The following is a 15,348-nucleotide window of genomic DNA, read 5'->3' as shown; positions in this document are numbered from 1 at the left end:
GAAAAAGTGGAGAAAAAAATGGAGAAAAAGTGGAGAAAAAGTGGAGAAAAAAATGGAGAAAAAGTGGAGAAAAAGTGGAGAAAAAGTGGAGAAAAAAATGGAGAAAAAGTGGAGAAAAAGTGGAGAAAAAAATGGAGAAAAAGTGGAGAAAATAATGGAGAAAAAGTGGAGAAAAAGTGGAGAATAAATGGAGAAAAAGTGGAGAAAAAGTGGAGAATAAGTGGAAAAGTAAATGGAGAAAAAGTGGAGAAAAAGTGGAGAAAAAGTGGAGAATAAGTGGAAAAGTAAATGGAGAAAAAGTGGAGAAAAAGTGGAGAAAAAGTGGAGAAAAAGTGGAGAATAAATGGAGAAAAAGTGGAGAAAAAGTGGAGAACAAGTGGAAAAAAAGTGGAGAAAAAGTGGAGAAAATAATGGAGAAAAAGTGGAGAAAAAGTGGAGAATAAATGGAGAAAAAGTGGAGAAAAAGTGGAGAAAAAAATGGATTAAAAGTGGAGAAAAAGTGGAGAATAAGTGGAGAATAAATGTAGAAAAAGTGGAAAAAAAATGGAGAAAAAGTGGAGAAAAAAATGGAGAAAAAGTGGAGAAAAAGTGGAGAATAAATGGAGAAAAAGTGGAGAAAAAGTGGAGAAAAAGTGGAGAAAAAGTGGAGAATAAGTGGAGAAAAAGTGGAGAAAAAGTGGAGAAAAAAAATGGAGAAAAAGTGGAGAATAAGTGGAGAAAAAGTGGAGAAAAAGTGGAGACAAAGTGGAGAAAAAAATGGAGAAAAAGTGGAGAAAAAGTGGAGAATAAATGGAGAAAAAGTGGAGAAAAAGTGGAGAAAAAGTGGAGAAAAAGTAGAGAATAAATGGAGAAAAAGTGGAGAAAAAGTGGAGAACAAGTGGAGAAAAAGTGGTGAAAAAGTGGAGAAAATAATGGAGAAAAAATGGAGAAAAAGTGGAGAAAAAGTGGAGAAAAAAATGGAGAAAAAGTGGAGAAAAAGTGGAGAAAAAGTGGAGAAAAAGTGGAGAAAAAGTGGAGAAAAAGTGGAGAATAAGTGGAGAATAAGTGGAGAAAACGTGGAGAAAAAGTGGAGAAAAAAATGGAGAAAAAGTGGAGAAAAAGTGGAGAATAAATGGAGAAAAAGTGGAGAACAAGTGGAGAATAAATGTTGAAAAAGTGGAGAACAAGTGGAGAAAAAGTGGAGAAAAAGTGGAGAAAATAATGGAGAAAAAGTGGAGAAAAAGTGGAGAATAAATGGAGAAAAAGTGGAGAAAAAGTGGAGAAAAAAAAGGGAGAAAAAGTGGAGAATAAGTGGAGAATAAATGTAGAAAAATTGGAGAAAAAATGGAGAAAAAATGGAGAAAAAGTGGAGAAAAAGTGGAGAAAAAGTGGAGAAAAAGTGGAGAATAAATGGAGAAAAAGTGGAGAAAAAGTGGAGAACAAGTGGAAAAAAAGTGGAGAAAAAGTGGAGAAAATAATGGAGAAAAAGTGGAGAAAAAGTGGAGAATAAATGGAGAAAAAGTGGAGAAAAAGTGGAGAAAAAAATGGATTAAAAGTGGAGAAAAAGTGGAGAATAAGTGGAGAATAAATGTAGAAAAAGTGGAAAAAAAATGGAGAAAAAGTGGAGAAAAAAATGGAGAAAAAGTGGAGAAAAAGTGGAGAATAAATGGAGAAAAAGTGGAGAAAAAGTGGAGAAAAAGTGGAGAAAAAGTGGAGAATAAGTGGAGAAAAAGTGGAGAAAAAGTGGAGAAAAAAAATGGAGAAAAAGTGGAGAATAAGTGGAGAAAAAGTGGAGAAAAAGTGGAGACAAAGTGGAGAAAAAAATGGAGAAAAAGTGGAGAAAAAGTGGAGAATAAATGGAGAAAAAGTGGAGAAAAAGTGGAGAAAAAGTGGAGAAAAAGTAGAGAATAAATGGAGAAAAAGTGGAGAAAAAGTGGAGAACAAGTGGAGAAAAAGTGGTGAAAAAGTGGAGAAAATAATGGAGAAAAAATGGAGAAAAAGTGGAGAAAAAGTGGAGAAAAAAATGGAGAAAAAGTGGAGAAAAAGTGGAGAAAAAGTGGAGAAAAAGTGGAGAAAAAGTGGAGAAAAAGTGGAGAATAAGTGGAGAATAAGTGGAGAAAACGTGGAGAAAAAGTGGAGAAAAAAATGGAGAAAAAGTGGAGAAAAAGTGGAGAATAAATGGAGAAAAAGTGGAGAACAAGTGGAGAATAAATGTTGAAAAAGTGGAGAACAAGTGGAGAAAAAGTGGAGAAAAAGTGGAGAAAATAATGGAGAAAAAGTGGAGAAAAAGTGGAGAATAAATGGAGAAAAAGTGGAGAAAAAGTGGAGAAAAAAAAGGGAGAAAAAGTGGAGAATAAGTGGAGAATAAATGTAGAAAAATTGGAGAAAAAATGGAGAAAAAATGGAGAAAAAGTGGAGAAAAAGTGGAGAAAAAGTGGAGAAAAAGTGGAGAAAAAGTGGAGAATAAATGGAGAAAAAGTGGAGAAAAAGTGGAGAACAAGTGGAGAAAAAGTGGAGAAAAAGTGGAGAAAATAATGGAGAAAAAGTGGAGAAAAAGTGGAGAATAAATGGAGAAAAAGTGGAGAAAAAGTGGAGAATAAGTGGAGAATAAATGGAGAAAAAGTGGAGAAAAAGTGGAGAATAAGTGGAGAAAAAAATGGAGAAAAAGTGGAGAATAAGTGGAGAATAAGTGGAGAAAAAGTGGAGAAAAAGTGGAGAAAAAGTGGAGAAAAAGTGGAGAATAAATGGAGAAAAAGTGGAGAAAAAGTGGAGAAAAAGTGGAGAATAAATGGAGAAAAAGTGGAGAAAAAGTGGAGAACAAGTAGAGAAAAAGTGGAGAAAAAGTGGAGAAAATAATGGAGAAAAAGTGGAGAAAAAGTGGAGAATAAATGGAGAAAAAGTGGAGAAAAAGTGGAGAAAAAATGGAGAAAAAGTGGAGAAAAAATGGAGAAAAAGTGGAGAATAAATGGAGAAAAAGTGGAGAAAAAGTGGAGAAAAAGTGGAGAATAAGTGGAGAAAAAGTGGAGAAAAAGTGGAGAAAAAAATGGAGAAAAAGTGGAGAAAAAGTGGAGAAAAAAATGGAGAAAAAGTGGAGAAAAAGTGGAGAAAAAGTGGAGAAAAAAATGGAGAAAAAGTGGAGAAAAAGTGGAGAAAAAAATGGAGAAAAAAAGTGGAGAAAAAGTGGAGAATAAGTGGAGAAAAAGTGGAGAAAAAGTGGAGAAAAAGTGGAGAAAAAGTGGAGAATAAGTGGAGAAAAAGTGGAGAAAAAGTGGAGAAAAAGTGGAGAAAAAAATGGAGAAAAAGTGGAGAAAAAGTGGAGAATAAATGGAGAAAAAGTGGAGAAAAAGTGGAGAAAAAGTGGAGAATAAATGGAGAAAAAGTGGAGAAAAAGTGGAGAACAAGTGGAGAATAAATGGAGAAAAAGTGGAGAACAAGTGGAGAAAAAGTGGAGAAAAAGTGGAGAAAATAATGGAGAAAAAGTGGAGAAAAAGTGGAGAATAAATGGAGAAAAAGTGGAGAAAAAGTGGAGAAAAAAAAGGGAGAAAAAGTGGAGAATAAGTGGAGAATAAATGTAGAAAAAGTGGAGAAAAATTGGAGAAAAAATGGAGAAAAAGTGGAGAAAAAGTGGAGAAAAAGTGGAGAAAAAGTGGAGAATAAATGGAGAAAAAGTGGAGAAAAAGTGGAGAAAAAGTGGAGAATAAATGGAGAAAAAGTGGAGAAAAAGTGGAGAACAAGTGGAGAAAAAGTGGAGAAAAAGTGGAGAAAATAATGGAGAAAAAGTGGAGAAAAAGTGGAGAATAAATGGAGAAAAAGTGGAGAAAAAGTGGAGAATAAGTGGAAAAGTAAATGGAGAAAAAGTGGAGAAAAAGTGGAGAAAAAGTGGAGAATAAGTGGAGAAAAAAATGGAGAAAAAGTGGAGAATAAGTGGAGAAAAAGTGGAGAAAAAGTGGAGAAAAAGTGGAGAAAAAGTGGAGAAAAAGTGGAGAATAAATGGAGAAAAAGTGGAGAAAAAGTGGAGAACAAGTGGAAAAAAAGTGGAGAAAAAGTGGAGAAAATAATGGAGAAAAAGTGGAGAAAAAGTGGAGAATAAATGGAGAAAAAGTGGAGAAAAAGTGGAGAAAAAAATGGATTAAAAGTGGAGAAAAAGTGGAGAATAAGTGGAGAATAAATGTAGAAAAAGTGGAAAAAAAATGGAGAAAAAGTGGAGAAAAAAATGGAGAAAAAGTGGAGAAAAAGTGGAGAATAAATGGAGAAAAAGTGGAGAAAAAGTGGAGAAAAAGTGGAGAAAAAGTGGAGAATAAGTGGAGAAAAAGTGGAGAAAAAGTGGAGAAAAAAAATGGAGAAAAAGTGGAGAATAAGTGGAGAAAAAGTGGAGAAAAAGTGGAGAAAAAGTGGAGACAAAGTGGAGAAAAAAATGGAGAAAAAGTGGAGAAAAAGTGGAGAATAAATGGAGAAAAAGTGGAGAAAAAGTGGAGAAAAAGTGGAGAAAAAGTAGAGAATAAATGGAGAAAAAGTGGAGAAAAAGTGGAGAACAAGTGGAGAAAAAGTGGTGAAAAAGTGGAGAAAATAATGGAGAAAAAGTGGAGAAAAAGTGGAGAATAAATGGAGAAAAAGTGGAGAAAAAGTGGAGAATAAGTGGAGAATAAATGGAGAAAAAGTGGAGAAAAAGTGGAGAATAAGTGGAGAAAAAAATGGAGAAAAAGTGGAGAATAAGTAGAGAAAAAGTGGAGAAAAAGTGGAGAAAAAGTGGAGAAAAAGTGGAGAATAAATGGAGAAAAAGTGGAGAAAAAGTGGAGAAAAAGTGGAGAACAAGTGGAGAAAAAGTGGAGAAAATAATGGAGAAAAAGTGGAGAATAAATGGAGAATAAATGGAGAAAAAGTGGAGAAAAAGTGGAGAAAAAGTGGAGAAAAAGTGGAAAAAAAAATGGAGAAAAAGTGGAGAAAAAGTGGAGAAAAAGTGGTGAAAAAGTGGAGAAAATAATGGAGAAAAAGTGGAGAAAAAGTGGAGAATAAATGGAGAAAAAGTGGAGAAAAAGTGGAGAATAAGTGGAGAATAAATGGAGAAAAAGTGGAGAAAAAGTGGAGAATAAGTGGAGAAAAAAATGGAGAAAAAGTGGAGAATAAGTAGAGAAAAAGTGGAGAAAAAGTGGAGAAAAAGTGGAGAAAAAGTGGAGAATAAATGGAGAAAAAGTGGAGAAAAAGTGGAGAAAAAGTGGAGAACAAGTGGAGAAAAAGTGGAGAAAATAATGGAGAAAAAGTGGAGAATAAATGGAGAATAAATGGAGAAAAAGTGGAGAAAAAGTGGAGAAAAAGTGGAGAAAAAGTGGAAAAAAAAATGGAGAAAAAGTGGAGAAAAAGTGGAGAATAAATGGAGAAAAAGTGGAGAATAAATGGAGAAAAAGTGGAGAAAAAGTGGAGAATAAGTGGAGAAAAAGTGGAGAAAAAAATGGAGAAAAAGTGGAGAATAAGAGGAAAAAAAAGTGGAGAAAAAGTGGAGAAAAAGTGGAGAAAAAGTGGAGAAAAAGTGGAGAAAAAGTGGAGAACAAGTGGAGAAAAAGTGGAGAAAAAGTGGAGAAAATAATGGAGAAAAAGTGGAGAAAAAGTGGAGAATAAATGGAGAAAAAGTGGAAAAAAAGTGGAGAAAAAAATGGAGAAAAAGTGGAGAAAAAATGGAGAATAAGTGGAGAATAAATGGAGAAAAAGTGGAGAAAAAGTGGAGAAAAAATGGAGAAAAAGTGTAGAAAAAAATGGAGAAAAAGTGGAGAAAAAGTGGAGAATAAATGGAGAAAAAGTGGAGAAAAAGTGGAGAAAAAGTGGAGAATAAGTGGAGAAAAAGTGGAGAAAAAGTGGAGAAAAAAATGGAGAAAAAGTGGAGAAAAAGTGGAGAAAAAAATGGAGAAAAAGTGGAGAAAAAGTGGAGAATAAGTGGAGAAAAAGTGGAGAAAAAGTGGAGAAAAAGTGGAGAATAAGTGGAGAAAACGTGGAGAAAAAGTGGAGAAAAAAATGGAGAAAAAGTGGAGAAAAAGTGGAGAATAAATGGAGAAAAAGTGGAGAAATAGTGGAGAAAAAGTGGAGAATAAATGGAGAAAAAGTGGAGAAAAAGTGGAGAACAAGTGGAGAATAAATGGAGAAAAAGTGGAGAACAAGTGGAGAAAAAGTGGAGAAAAAGTGGAGAAAATAATGGAGAAAAAGTGGAGAAAAAGTGGAGAATAAATGGAGAAAAAGTGGAGAAAAAGTGGAGAAAAAAAAGGGAGAAAAAGTGGAGAATAAGTGGAGAATAAATGTAGAAAAAGTGGAGAAAAATTGGAGAAAAAATGGAGAAAAAGTGGAGAAAAAGTGGAGAAAAAGTGGAGAAAAAGTGGAGAAAAAGTGGAGAATAAATGGAGAAAAAGTGGAGAAAAAGTGGAGAACAAGTGGAGAAAAAGTGGAGAAAAAGTGGAGAAAATAATGGAGAAAAAGTGGAGAAAAAGTGGAGAATAAATGGAGAAAAAGTGGAGAAAAAGTGGAGAATAAGTGGAGAATAAATGGAGAAAAAGTGGAGAAAAAGTGGAGAATAAGTGGAGAAAAAAATGGAGAAAAAGTGGAGAATAAGTGGAGAAAAAGTGGAGAAAAAGTGGAGAAAAAGTGGAGAAAAAGTGGAGAAAAAGTGGAGAATAAATGGAGAAAAAGTGGAGAAAAAGTGGAGAACAAGTAGAGAAAAAGTGGAGAAAAAGTGGAGAAAATAATGGAGAAAAAGTGGAGAAAAAGTGGAGAATAAATGGAGAAAAAGTGGAGAAAAAGTGGAGAAAAAATGGAGAAAAAGTGGAGAAAAAAATGGAGAAAAAGTGGAGAAAAAGTGGAGAATAAATGGAGAAAAAGTGGAGAAAAAGTGGAGAAAAAGTGGAGAAAAAGTGGAGAATAAGTGGAGAAAAAGTGGAGAAAAAGTGGAGAAAAAGTGGAGAAAAAGTGGAGAAAAAGTGGAGAAAAAGTGGAGACAAAGTGGAGAAAAAAATGGAGAAAAAGTGGAGAAAAAGTGGAGAATAAATGGAGAAAAAGTGGAGAAAAAGTGGAGAACAAGTGGAGAAAAAGTGGAGAAAAAGTGGAGAAAATAATGGAGAAAAAGTGGAGAAAAAGTGGAGAATAAATGGAGAAAAAGTGGAGAAAAAGTGGAGAAAAAAAAGGGAGAAAAAGTGGAGAATAAGTGGAGAATAAATGTAGAAAAAGTGGAGAAAAATTGGAGAAAAAATGGAGAAAAAGTGGAGAAAAAGTGGAGAAAAAGTGGAGAAAAAGTGGAGAAAAAGTGGAGAATAAATGGAGAAAAAGTGGAGAAAAAGTGGAGAACAAGTGGAGAAAAAGTGGAGAAAAAGTGGAGAAAATAATGGAGAAAAAGTGGAGAAAAAGTGGAGAATAAATGGAGAAAAAGTGGAGAAAAAGTGGAGAATAAGTGGAGAATAAATGGAGAAAAAGTGGAGAAAAAGTGGAGAATAAGTGGAGAAAAAAATGGAGAAAAAGTGGAGAATAAGTGGAGAAAAAGTGGAGAAAAAGTGGAGAAAAAGTGGAGAAAAAGTGGAGAAAAAGTGGAGAATAAATGGAGAAAAAGTGGAGAAAAAGTGGAGAACAAGTAGAGAAAAAGTGGAGAAAAAGTGGAGAAAATAATGGAGAAAAAGTGGAGAAAAAGTGGAGAATAAATGGAGAAAAAGTGGAGAAAAAGTGGAGAAAAAATGGAGAAAAAGTGGAGAAAAAAATGGAGAAAAAGTGGAGAAAAAGTGGAGAATAAATGGAGAAAAAGTGGAGAAAAAGTGGAGAAAAAGTGGAGAAAAAGTGGAGAATAAGTGGAGAAAAAGTGGAGAAAAAGTGGAGAAAAAGTGGAGAAAAAGTGGAGAAAAAGTGGAGAAAAAGTGGAGACAAAGTGGAGAAAAAAATGGAGAAAAAGTGGAGAAAAAGTGGAGAATAAATGGAGAAAAAGTGGAGAAAAAGTGGAGAAAAAGTGGAGAAAAAGTGGAGAAAAAGTGGAGAAAAAGTGGAGAAAAAGTGGAGAACAAGTGGAGAAAAAGTGGAGAAAAAGTGGAGAAAATAATGGAGAAAAAGTGGAGAAAAAGTGGAGAATAAATGGAGAAAAAGTGGAAAAAAAGTGGAGAAAAAAATGGAGAAAAAGTGGAGAAAAAGTGGAGAATAAGTGGAGAATAAATGGAGAAAAAGTGGAGAAAAAGTGGAGAAAAAATGGAGAAAAAGTGTAGAAAAAAATGGAGAAAAAGTGGAGAAAAAGTGGAGAATAAATGGAGAAAAAGTGGAGAAAAAGTGGAGAAAAAGTGGAGAATAAGTGGAGAAAAAGTGGAGAAAAAGTGGAGAATAAGTGGAGAAAACGTGGAGAAAAAGTGGAGAAAAAAATGGAGAAAAAGTGGAGAAAAAGTGGAGAATAAATGGAGAAAAAGTGGAGAAATAGTGGAGAAAAAGTGGAGAATAAATGGAGAAAAAGTGGAGAAAAAGTGGAGAACAAGTGGAGAATAAATGGAGAAAAAGTGGAGAACAAGTGGAGAAAAAGTGGAGAAAAAGTGGAGAAAATAATGGAGAAAAAGTGGAGAAAAAGTGGAGAATAAATGGAGAAAAAGTGGAGAAAAAGTGGAGAAAAAAAAGGGAGAAAAAGTGGAGAATAAGTGGAGAATAAATGTAGAAAAAGTGGAGAAAAATTGGAGAAAAAATGGAGAAAAAGTGGAGAAAAAGTGGAGAAAAAGTGGAGAAAAAGTGGAGAAAAAGTGGAGAATAAATGGAGAAAAAGTGGAGAAAAAGTGGAGAACAAGTGGAGAAAAAGTGGAGAAAAAGTGGAGAAAATAATGGAGAAAAAGTGGAGAAAAAGTGGAGAATAAATGGAGAAAAAGTGGAGAAAAAGTGGAGAATAAGTGGAGAATAAATGGAGAAAAAGTGGAGAAAAAGTGGAGAATAAGTGGAGAAAAAAATGGAGAAAAAGTGGAGAATAAGTGGAGAAAAAGTGGAGAAAAAGTGGAGAAAAAGTGGAGAAAAAGTGGAGAAAAAGTGGAGAATAAATGGAGAAAAAGTGGAGAAAAAGTGGAGAACAAGTAGAGAAAAAGTGGAGAAAAAGTGGAGAAAATAATGGAGAAAAAGTGGAGAAAAAGTGGAGAATAAATGGAGAAAAAGTGGAGAAAAAGTGGAGAAAAAATGGAGAAAAAGTGGAGAAAAAAATGGAGAAAAAGTGGAGAAAAAGTGGAGAATAAATGGAGAAAAAGTGGAGAAAAAGTGGAGAAAAAGTGGAGAAAAAGTGGAGAATAAGTGGAGAAAAAGTGGAGAAAAAGTGGAGAAAAAGTGGAGAAAAAGTGGAGAAAAAGTGGAGAAAAAGTGGAGACAAAGTGGAGAAAAAAATGGAGAAAAAGTGGAGAAAAAGTGGAGAATAAATGGAGAAAAAGTGGAGAAAAAGTGGAGAAAAAGTGGAGAAAAAGTGGAGAAAAAGTGGAGAAAAAGTGGAGAAAAAGTGGAGAACAAGTGGAGAAAAAGTGGAGAAAAAGTGGAGAAAATAATGGAGAAAAAGTGGAGAAAAAGTGGAGAATAAATGGAGAAAAAGTGGAAAAAAAGTGGAGAAAAAAATGGAGAAAAAGTGGAGAAAAAGTGGAGAATAAGTGGAGAATAAATGGAGAAAAAGTGGAGAAAAAGTGGAGAAAAAATGGAGAAAAAGTGTAGAAAAAAATGGAGAAAAAGTGGAGAAAAAGTGGAGAATAAATGGAGAAAAAGTGGAGAAAAAGTGGAGAAAAAGTGGAGAATAAGTGGAGAAAAAGTGGAGAAAAAGTGGAGAAAAAAATGGAGAAAAAGTGGAGAAAAAGTGGAGAAAAAAATGGAGAAAAAGTGGAGAAAAAGTGGAGAATAAGTGGAGAAAAAGTGGAGAAAAAGTGGAGAAAAAGTGGAGAATAAGTGGAGAAAACGTGGAGAAAAAGTGGAGAAAAAAATGGAGAAAAAGTGGAGAAAAAGTGGAGAATAAATGGAGAAAAAGTGGAGAAATAGTGGAGAAAAAGTGGAGAATAAATGGAGAAAAAGTGGAGAAAAAGTGGAGAACAAGTGGAGAATAAATGGAGAAAAAGTGGAGAACAAGTGGAGAAAAAGTGGAGAAAAAGTGGAGAAAATAATGGAGAAAAAGTGGAGAAAAAGTGGAGAATAAATGGAGAAAAAGTGGAGAAAAAGTGGAGAAAAAAAAGGGAGAAAAAGTGGAGAATAAGTGGAGAATAAATGTAGAAAAAGTGGAGAAAAATTGGAGAAAAAATGGAGAAAAAGTGGAGAAAAAGTGGAGAAAAAGTGGAGAAAAAGTGGAGAAAAAGTGGAGAATAAATGGAGAAAAAGTGGAGAAAAAGTGGAGAACAAGTGGAGAAAAAGTGGAGAAAAAGTGGAGAAAATAATGGAGAAAAAGTGGAGAAAAAGTGGAGAATAAATGGAGAAAAAGTGGAGAAAAAGTGGAGAATAAGTGGAGAATAAATGGAGAAAAAGTGGAGAAAAAGTGGAGAATAAGTGGAGAAAAAAATGGAGAAAAAGTGGAGAATAAGTGGAGAAAAAGTGGAGAAAAAGTGGAGAAAAAGTGGAGAAAAAGTGGAGAAAAAGTGGAGAAAAAGTGGAGAATAAATGGAGAAAAAGTGGAGAAAAAGTGGAGAACAAGTAGAGAAAAAGTGGAGAAAAAGTGGAGAAAATAATGGAGAAAAAGTGGAGAAAAAGTGGAGAATAAATGGAGAAAAAGTGGAGAAAAAGTGGAGAAAAAATGGAGAAAAAGTGGAGAAAAAAATGGAGAAAAAGTGGAGAAAAAGTGGAGAATAAATGGAGAAAAAGTGGAGAAAAAGTGGAGAAAAAGTGGAGAATAAGTGGAGAAAAAGTGGAGAAAAAGTGGAGAAAAAAATGGAGAAAAAGTGGAGAATAAGAGGAAAAAAAAGTGGAGAAAAAGTGGAGAAAAAGTGGAGAAAAAGTGGAGAAAAAGTGGAGAAAAAGTGGAGAACAAGTGGAGAAAAAGTGGAGAAAAAGTGGAGAAAATAATGGAGAAAAAGTGGAGAAAAAGTGGAGAATAAATGGAGAAAAAGTGGAAAAAAAGTGGAGAAAAAAATGGAGAAAAAGTGGAGAAAAAGTGGAGAATAAGTGGAGAATAAATGGAGAAAAAGTGGAGAAAAAGTGGAGAAAAAATGGAGAAAAAGTGTAGAAAAAAATGGAGAAAAAGTGGAGAAAAAGTGGAGAATAAATGGAGAAAAAGTGGAGAAAAAGTGGAGAAAAAGTGGAGAATAAGTGGAGAAAAAGTGGAGAAAAAGTGGAGAAAAAAATGGAGAAAAAGTGGAGAAAAAGTGGAGAAAAAAATGGAGAAAAAGTGGAGAAAAAGTGGAGAATAAGTGGAGAAAAAGTGGAGAAAAAGTGGAGAAAAAGTGGAGAATAAGTGGAGAAAAAGTGGAGAAAAAGTGGAGAAAAAAATGGAGAAAAAGTGGAGAAAAAGTGGAGAATAAATGGAGAAAAAGTGGAGAAAAAGTGGAGAAAAAGTGAAGAATAAATGGAGAAAAAGTGGAGAAAAAGTGGAGAACAAGTGGAGAATAAATGGAGAAAAAGTGGAGAACAAGTGGAGAAAAAGTGGAGAAAAAGTGGAGAAAATAATGGAGAAAAAGTGGAGAAAAAGTGGAGAATAAATGGAGAAAAAGTGGAGAAAAAGTGGAGAAAAAAAAGGGAGAAAAAGTGGAGAATAAGTGGAGAATAAATGTAGAAAAAGTGGAGAAAAATTGGAGAAAAAATGGAGAAAAAGTGGAGAAAAAGTGGAGAAAAAGTGGAGAAAAAGTGGAGAATAAATGGAGAAAAAGTGGAGAAAAAGTGGAGAAAAAGTGGAGAATAAATGGAGAAAAAGTGGAGAAAAAGTGGAGAACAAGTGGAGAAAAAGTGGAGAAAAAGTGGAGAAAATAATGGAGAAAAAGTGGAGAAAAAGTGGAGAATAAATGGAGAAAAAGTGGAGAAAAAGTGGAGAATAAGTGGAAAAGTAAATGGAGAAAAAGTGGAGAAAAAGTGGAGAAAAAGTGGAGAATAAGTGGAGAAAAAAATGGAGAAAAAGTGGAGAATAAGTGGAGAAAAAGTGGAGAAAAAGTGGAGAAAAAGTGGAGAAAAAGTGGAGAATAAATGGAGAATAAATGGAGAAAAAGTGGAGAAAAAGTGGAGAAAAAAATGGAGAAAAAGTGGAGAAAAAGTGGAGAATAAGTGGAGAAAAAGTGGAGAAAAAGTGGAGAAAATAATGGAGAAAAAGTGGAGAATAAATGGAGAAAAAGTGGAGAAAAAGTGGAGAAAAAGTGGAGAAAAAGTGGAGAAAAAGTGGAGAAAAAAATGGAGAAAAAGTGGAGAAAAAGTGGAGAATAAATGGAGAAAAAGTGGAGAATAAATGGAGAAAAAGTGGAGAAAAAGTGGAGAAAAAGTGGAGAAAAAGTGGAGAAAAAGTGGAGAAAAAGTGGAGAAAAAGTGGAGAAAAAATGGAGAAAAAGTGGAGCACCCTTTGGTGCCTTTCATGTGGCACTAAGGGGTGCTTAGCTTTGTATTTAGCCAAAAAAATGAAAAAAAAAAATGACGTAGGGTTCCCCCTAGTTTTGTAGCCAGCTAGGGTAAAGCAGACGGCTGTAGCCTGCAGACCACAGCTGGCAACCTCACCTTGGCTGGTAATCCAAAACTGAGGGCACCCCACGCTGTTATTTTAAATTAAATAAATAATTTAAAAAAAAAAAACACGTAGGGGTCCCCCAAAATTGGATCACCAGCCAAGGTAAAGCAGACAGCTGGGGCCTGATATTCTCAGACTAGGGAGGTCCATGGTTATTGGACTCTCCCAAGCCTAAAAATAGCAGGCCGCAGCCGCCCCAGAAGTGGCGCATCCATTAGATGCGCCAATCCTGGTGCTTCGCCCCAGCTCATCCCGCGCCCTGGTGCGGTGGCAAACGGGGTAATATATGGGGTTAATACCAGATGTGTAATGTCACCTGGCATCAAGCCCTGGGGTTGGTGAGGTCAGGCGTCTATCAGATACCCGACATCACCAACCCAGTCAGTAATAAAAAAAAAATAGACGACAAACACATTTTTATTTGAAAAAACACTCCCCAAAACATTCCCTCTTTAACCAATTTATTAGAAAGAAAAACAAATCCAGGTCTGGTGTAATCCAAGGGGTTGCCATGACGATCCACACTGTCCCAGTCAATGAAGAGCAGGATGTTCCCCATTGGCTGGGAGAGCAATGCAGTGACCTGAGCTAACATCAATGGGTCAGCCCAGGTCACTGCAGGGGATGACAAGTGCTGCTGTCAGCGAGGTACATTACCTGCGCTGATCTCCAGCACACTGACAGCCCCTGTCACTGAGGTCAATGACCGGCGCCTTCACATCAAGTATCGCGAGAGGTCCGTGACGTCACCGCCAGTGTCAGTCTCGGGTCGGAAGCGATAGGTGATGTGACAAGCGGCGGCCATGGAGGACAGTGACAGCGCTGAGGTCGGGATGGCGGGACTTCATCACCGCAGGTAAGCCGAGCGGGGGGGTGAGAGTGTGTGTGTGTGTGTGTATATGTATGTATACATGCCGCGGGCAGGAGGGGGCGGAGTGAGCTGAGCGGGAAGTGTGGGCTTCCTGCACGTAACTAAGATAAACTTCGGGTTACTAACCAAAGCGCTTTGCTTGGATACCCGATGTTTATCTTGGTTACCAGCTTGTGGCAGGCAGCCAGCGATGGCTAATGCACACTGTAGCTGGGGGGGGGTGTGCATGAGTGAGAATGTGTGTGTGTGTGTATATGTATGTATACATGCCGCGGGCAGGAGGGGGCGGAGTGAGCTGAGCGGGGAAGTGTGGGCTTCCTGCACGTAACTAAGATAAACATCGGGTTACTAACCAAAGCGCTTTGCTTGGATACCCGATGTTTATCTTGGTTACCAGCTTGTGGCAGGCTGCCAGCGATGGCTCCTGCTCACTGTAGCTGTAAAAAGCCCTGCTTTTTGCTGCTAGAACCGTTCTCGAACGTAACTAGAACTATCGAGCTTTTGCAAAAAGCTCGAGTTCTAGTTCGATCTCGAACAGCCCCGAAAATCACTCGAGCTTAGAACTGGAGAACCTCGAACCGCGAACCGCGCTCAACTCTAGTGACTACCCACTGCGATTTTGTCTGAGTAGGCATTGATTGAATTGGTCATGTACAGATCTTCATCATTTTTGTACGTATTTTTCTAAAATGAAAAAAAATAAACAAAGTCAGTACATTGTTTGCCTTCCATAACCGAATCAGCGTGAATGGAAGGCAATAGGGTAAAATACTAACTTGAGTTAATTGCAAATATTAGGAGAGGATAGGTAAAGTGGACCAGGGTTACGGTAGGTTTCAAATCGATGGAGCAGCCACTGCTCCGTGAGTGGCTTTCTTTCTTTATGTCCCAAAAAAGGTGAATGACATGGGGTGTGTCAATTTGTGGACAACCCCTTGCAGAATAACACAATAGTTGAAGTATATTTTACATTAAACAAACATGGTATCAACAGCCTCTGTCCATTCCTTATCTATTTGAGGTGGGAATTTGGATTAGAAGTAAAATTTATGACAATGTATCAATTTTAAATTGTAGTTTCTTATTTGCTTCATCCCATTGTGGGAACAAATCCCTATATATGGGGTTCCAGCCTCTTTCTCTGCATTGTTTCTGACTGTACGCCTCACAAGCAGTGTCCCAGAATTCTGGAAGAGTATCCACCTAAGGGCACGCTCGCACAAGTGTTAAAAATGGACGAGTGCAATGCGAGAAAATCTCGCTTTGCAGTCTGACCAATGTTAGTCAATGAGGAGAGCAGTTGGTCAGCTTTTCTCGCATCCAGATTCAAGTGTATGGGTGTAAGAGAAACATCGGATTGCACTCAGATGTTATCCAAGTGCAGTGCGATATATGCACAGGCTGACAATGGAGGAGATGGGGAGATTAACCCCTCCCTCTCCTCTGTAGCGCCCGCTCTCAGCTTCGCAGCTGTGACCCAATTGCAAGATCGGGTCACAGTCGCTTGACACTTAGCTCACACTCGCAGCAGAGCCTGAGTCAGGGGGTCATTAGCATATCGCATTCATTGCTCTCACATCGGACGCCATACGCTAATGTGACTCCATCCTAAAATGCATAACTGAATGTCATTAGATCTCATATTAAGGAAACATTATACCCAGACACTTATGTACTCGAATACATAGGGATGCAAAGGGGAATATAAACTGTGTGCATATAGGAATGTTTGTCAGTCCAAACCAGTGGAGAACTGATAAAGACTGAAATAAAGACCTCAACACCACCCATCCTCAATGTAGACATGAAACATTGTAATCACTATATTTAAAAAAGATAAAAAGGTCCCTCCACTTTTTCG

The sequence above is a fragment of the Anomaloglossus baeobatrachus genome, chromosome 3, assembly GCF_048569485.1.
Source record: "Anomaloglossus baeobatrachus isolate aAnoBae1 chromosome 3, aAnoBae1.hap1, whole genome shotgun sequence".
In the NCBI taxonomy this organism is placed as follows: domain Eukaryota; kingdom Metazoa; phylum Chordata; class Amphibia; order Anura; family Aromobatidae; genus Anomaloglossus; species Anomaloglossus baeobatrachus.
Note: the sequence above shows the minus strand (reverse complement) of the source record.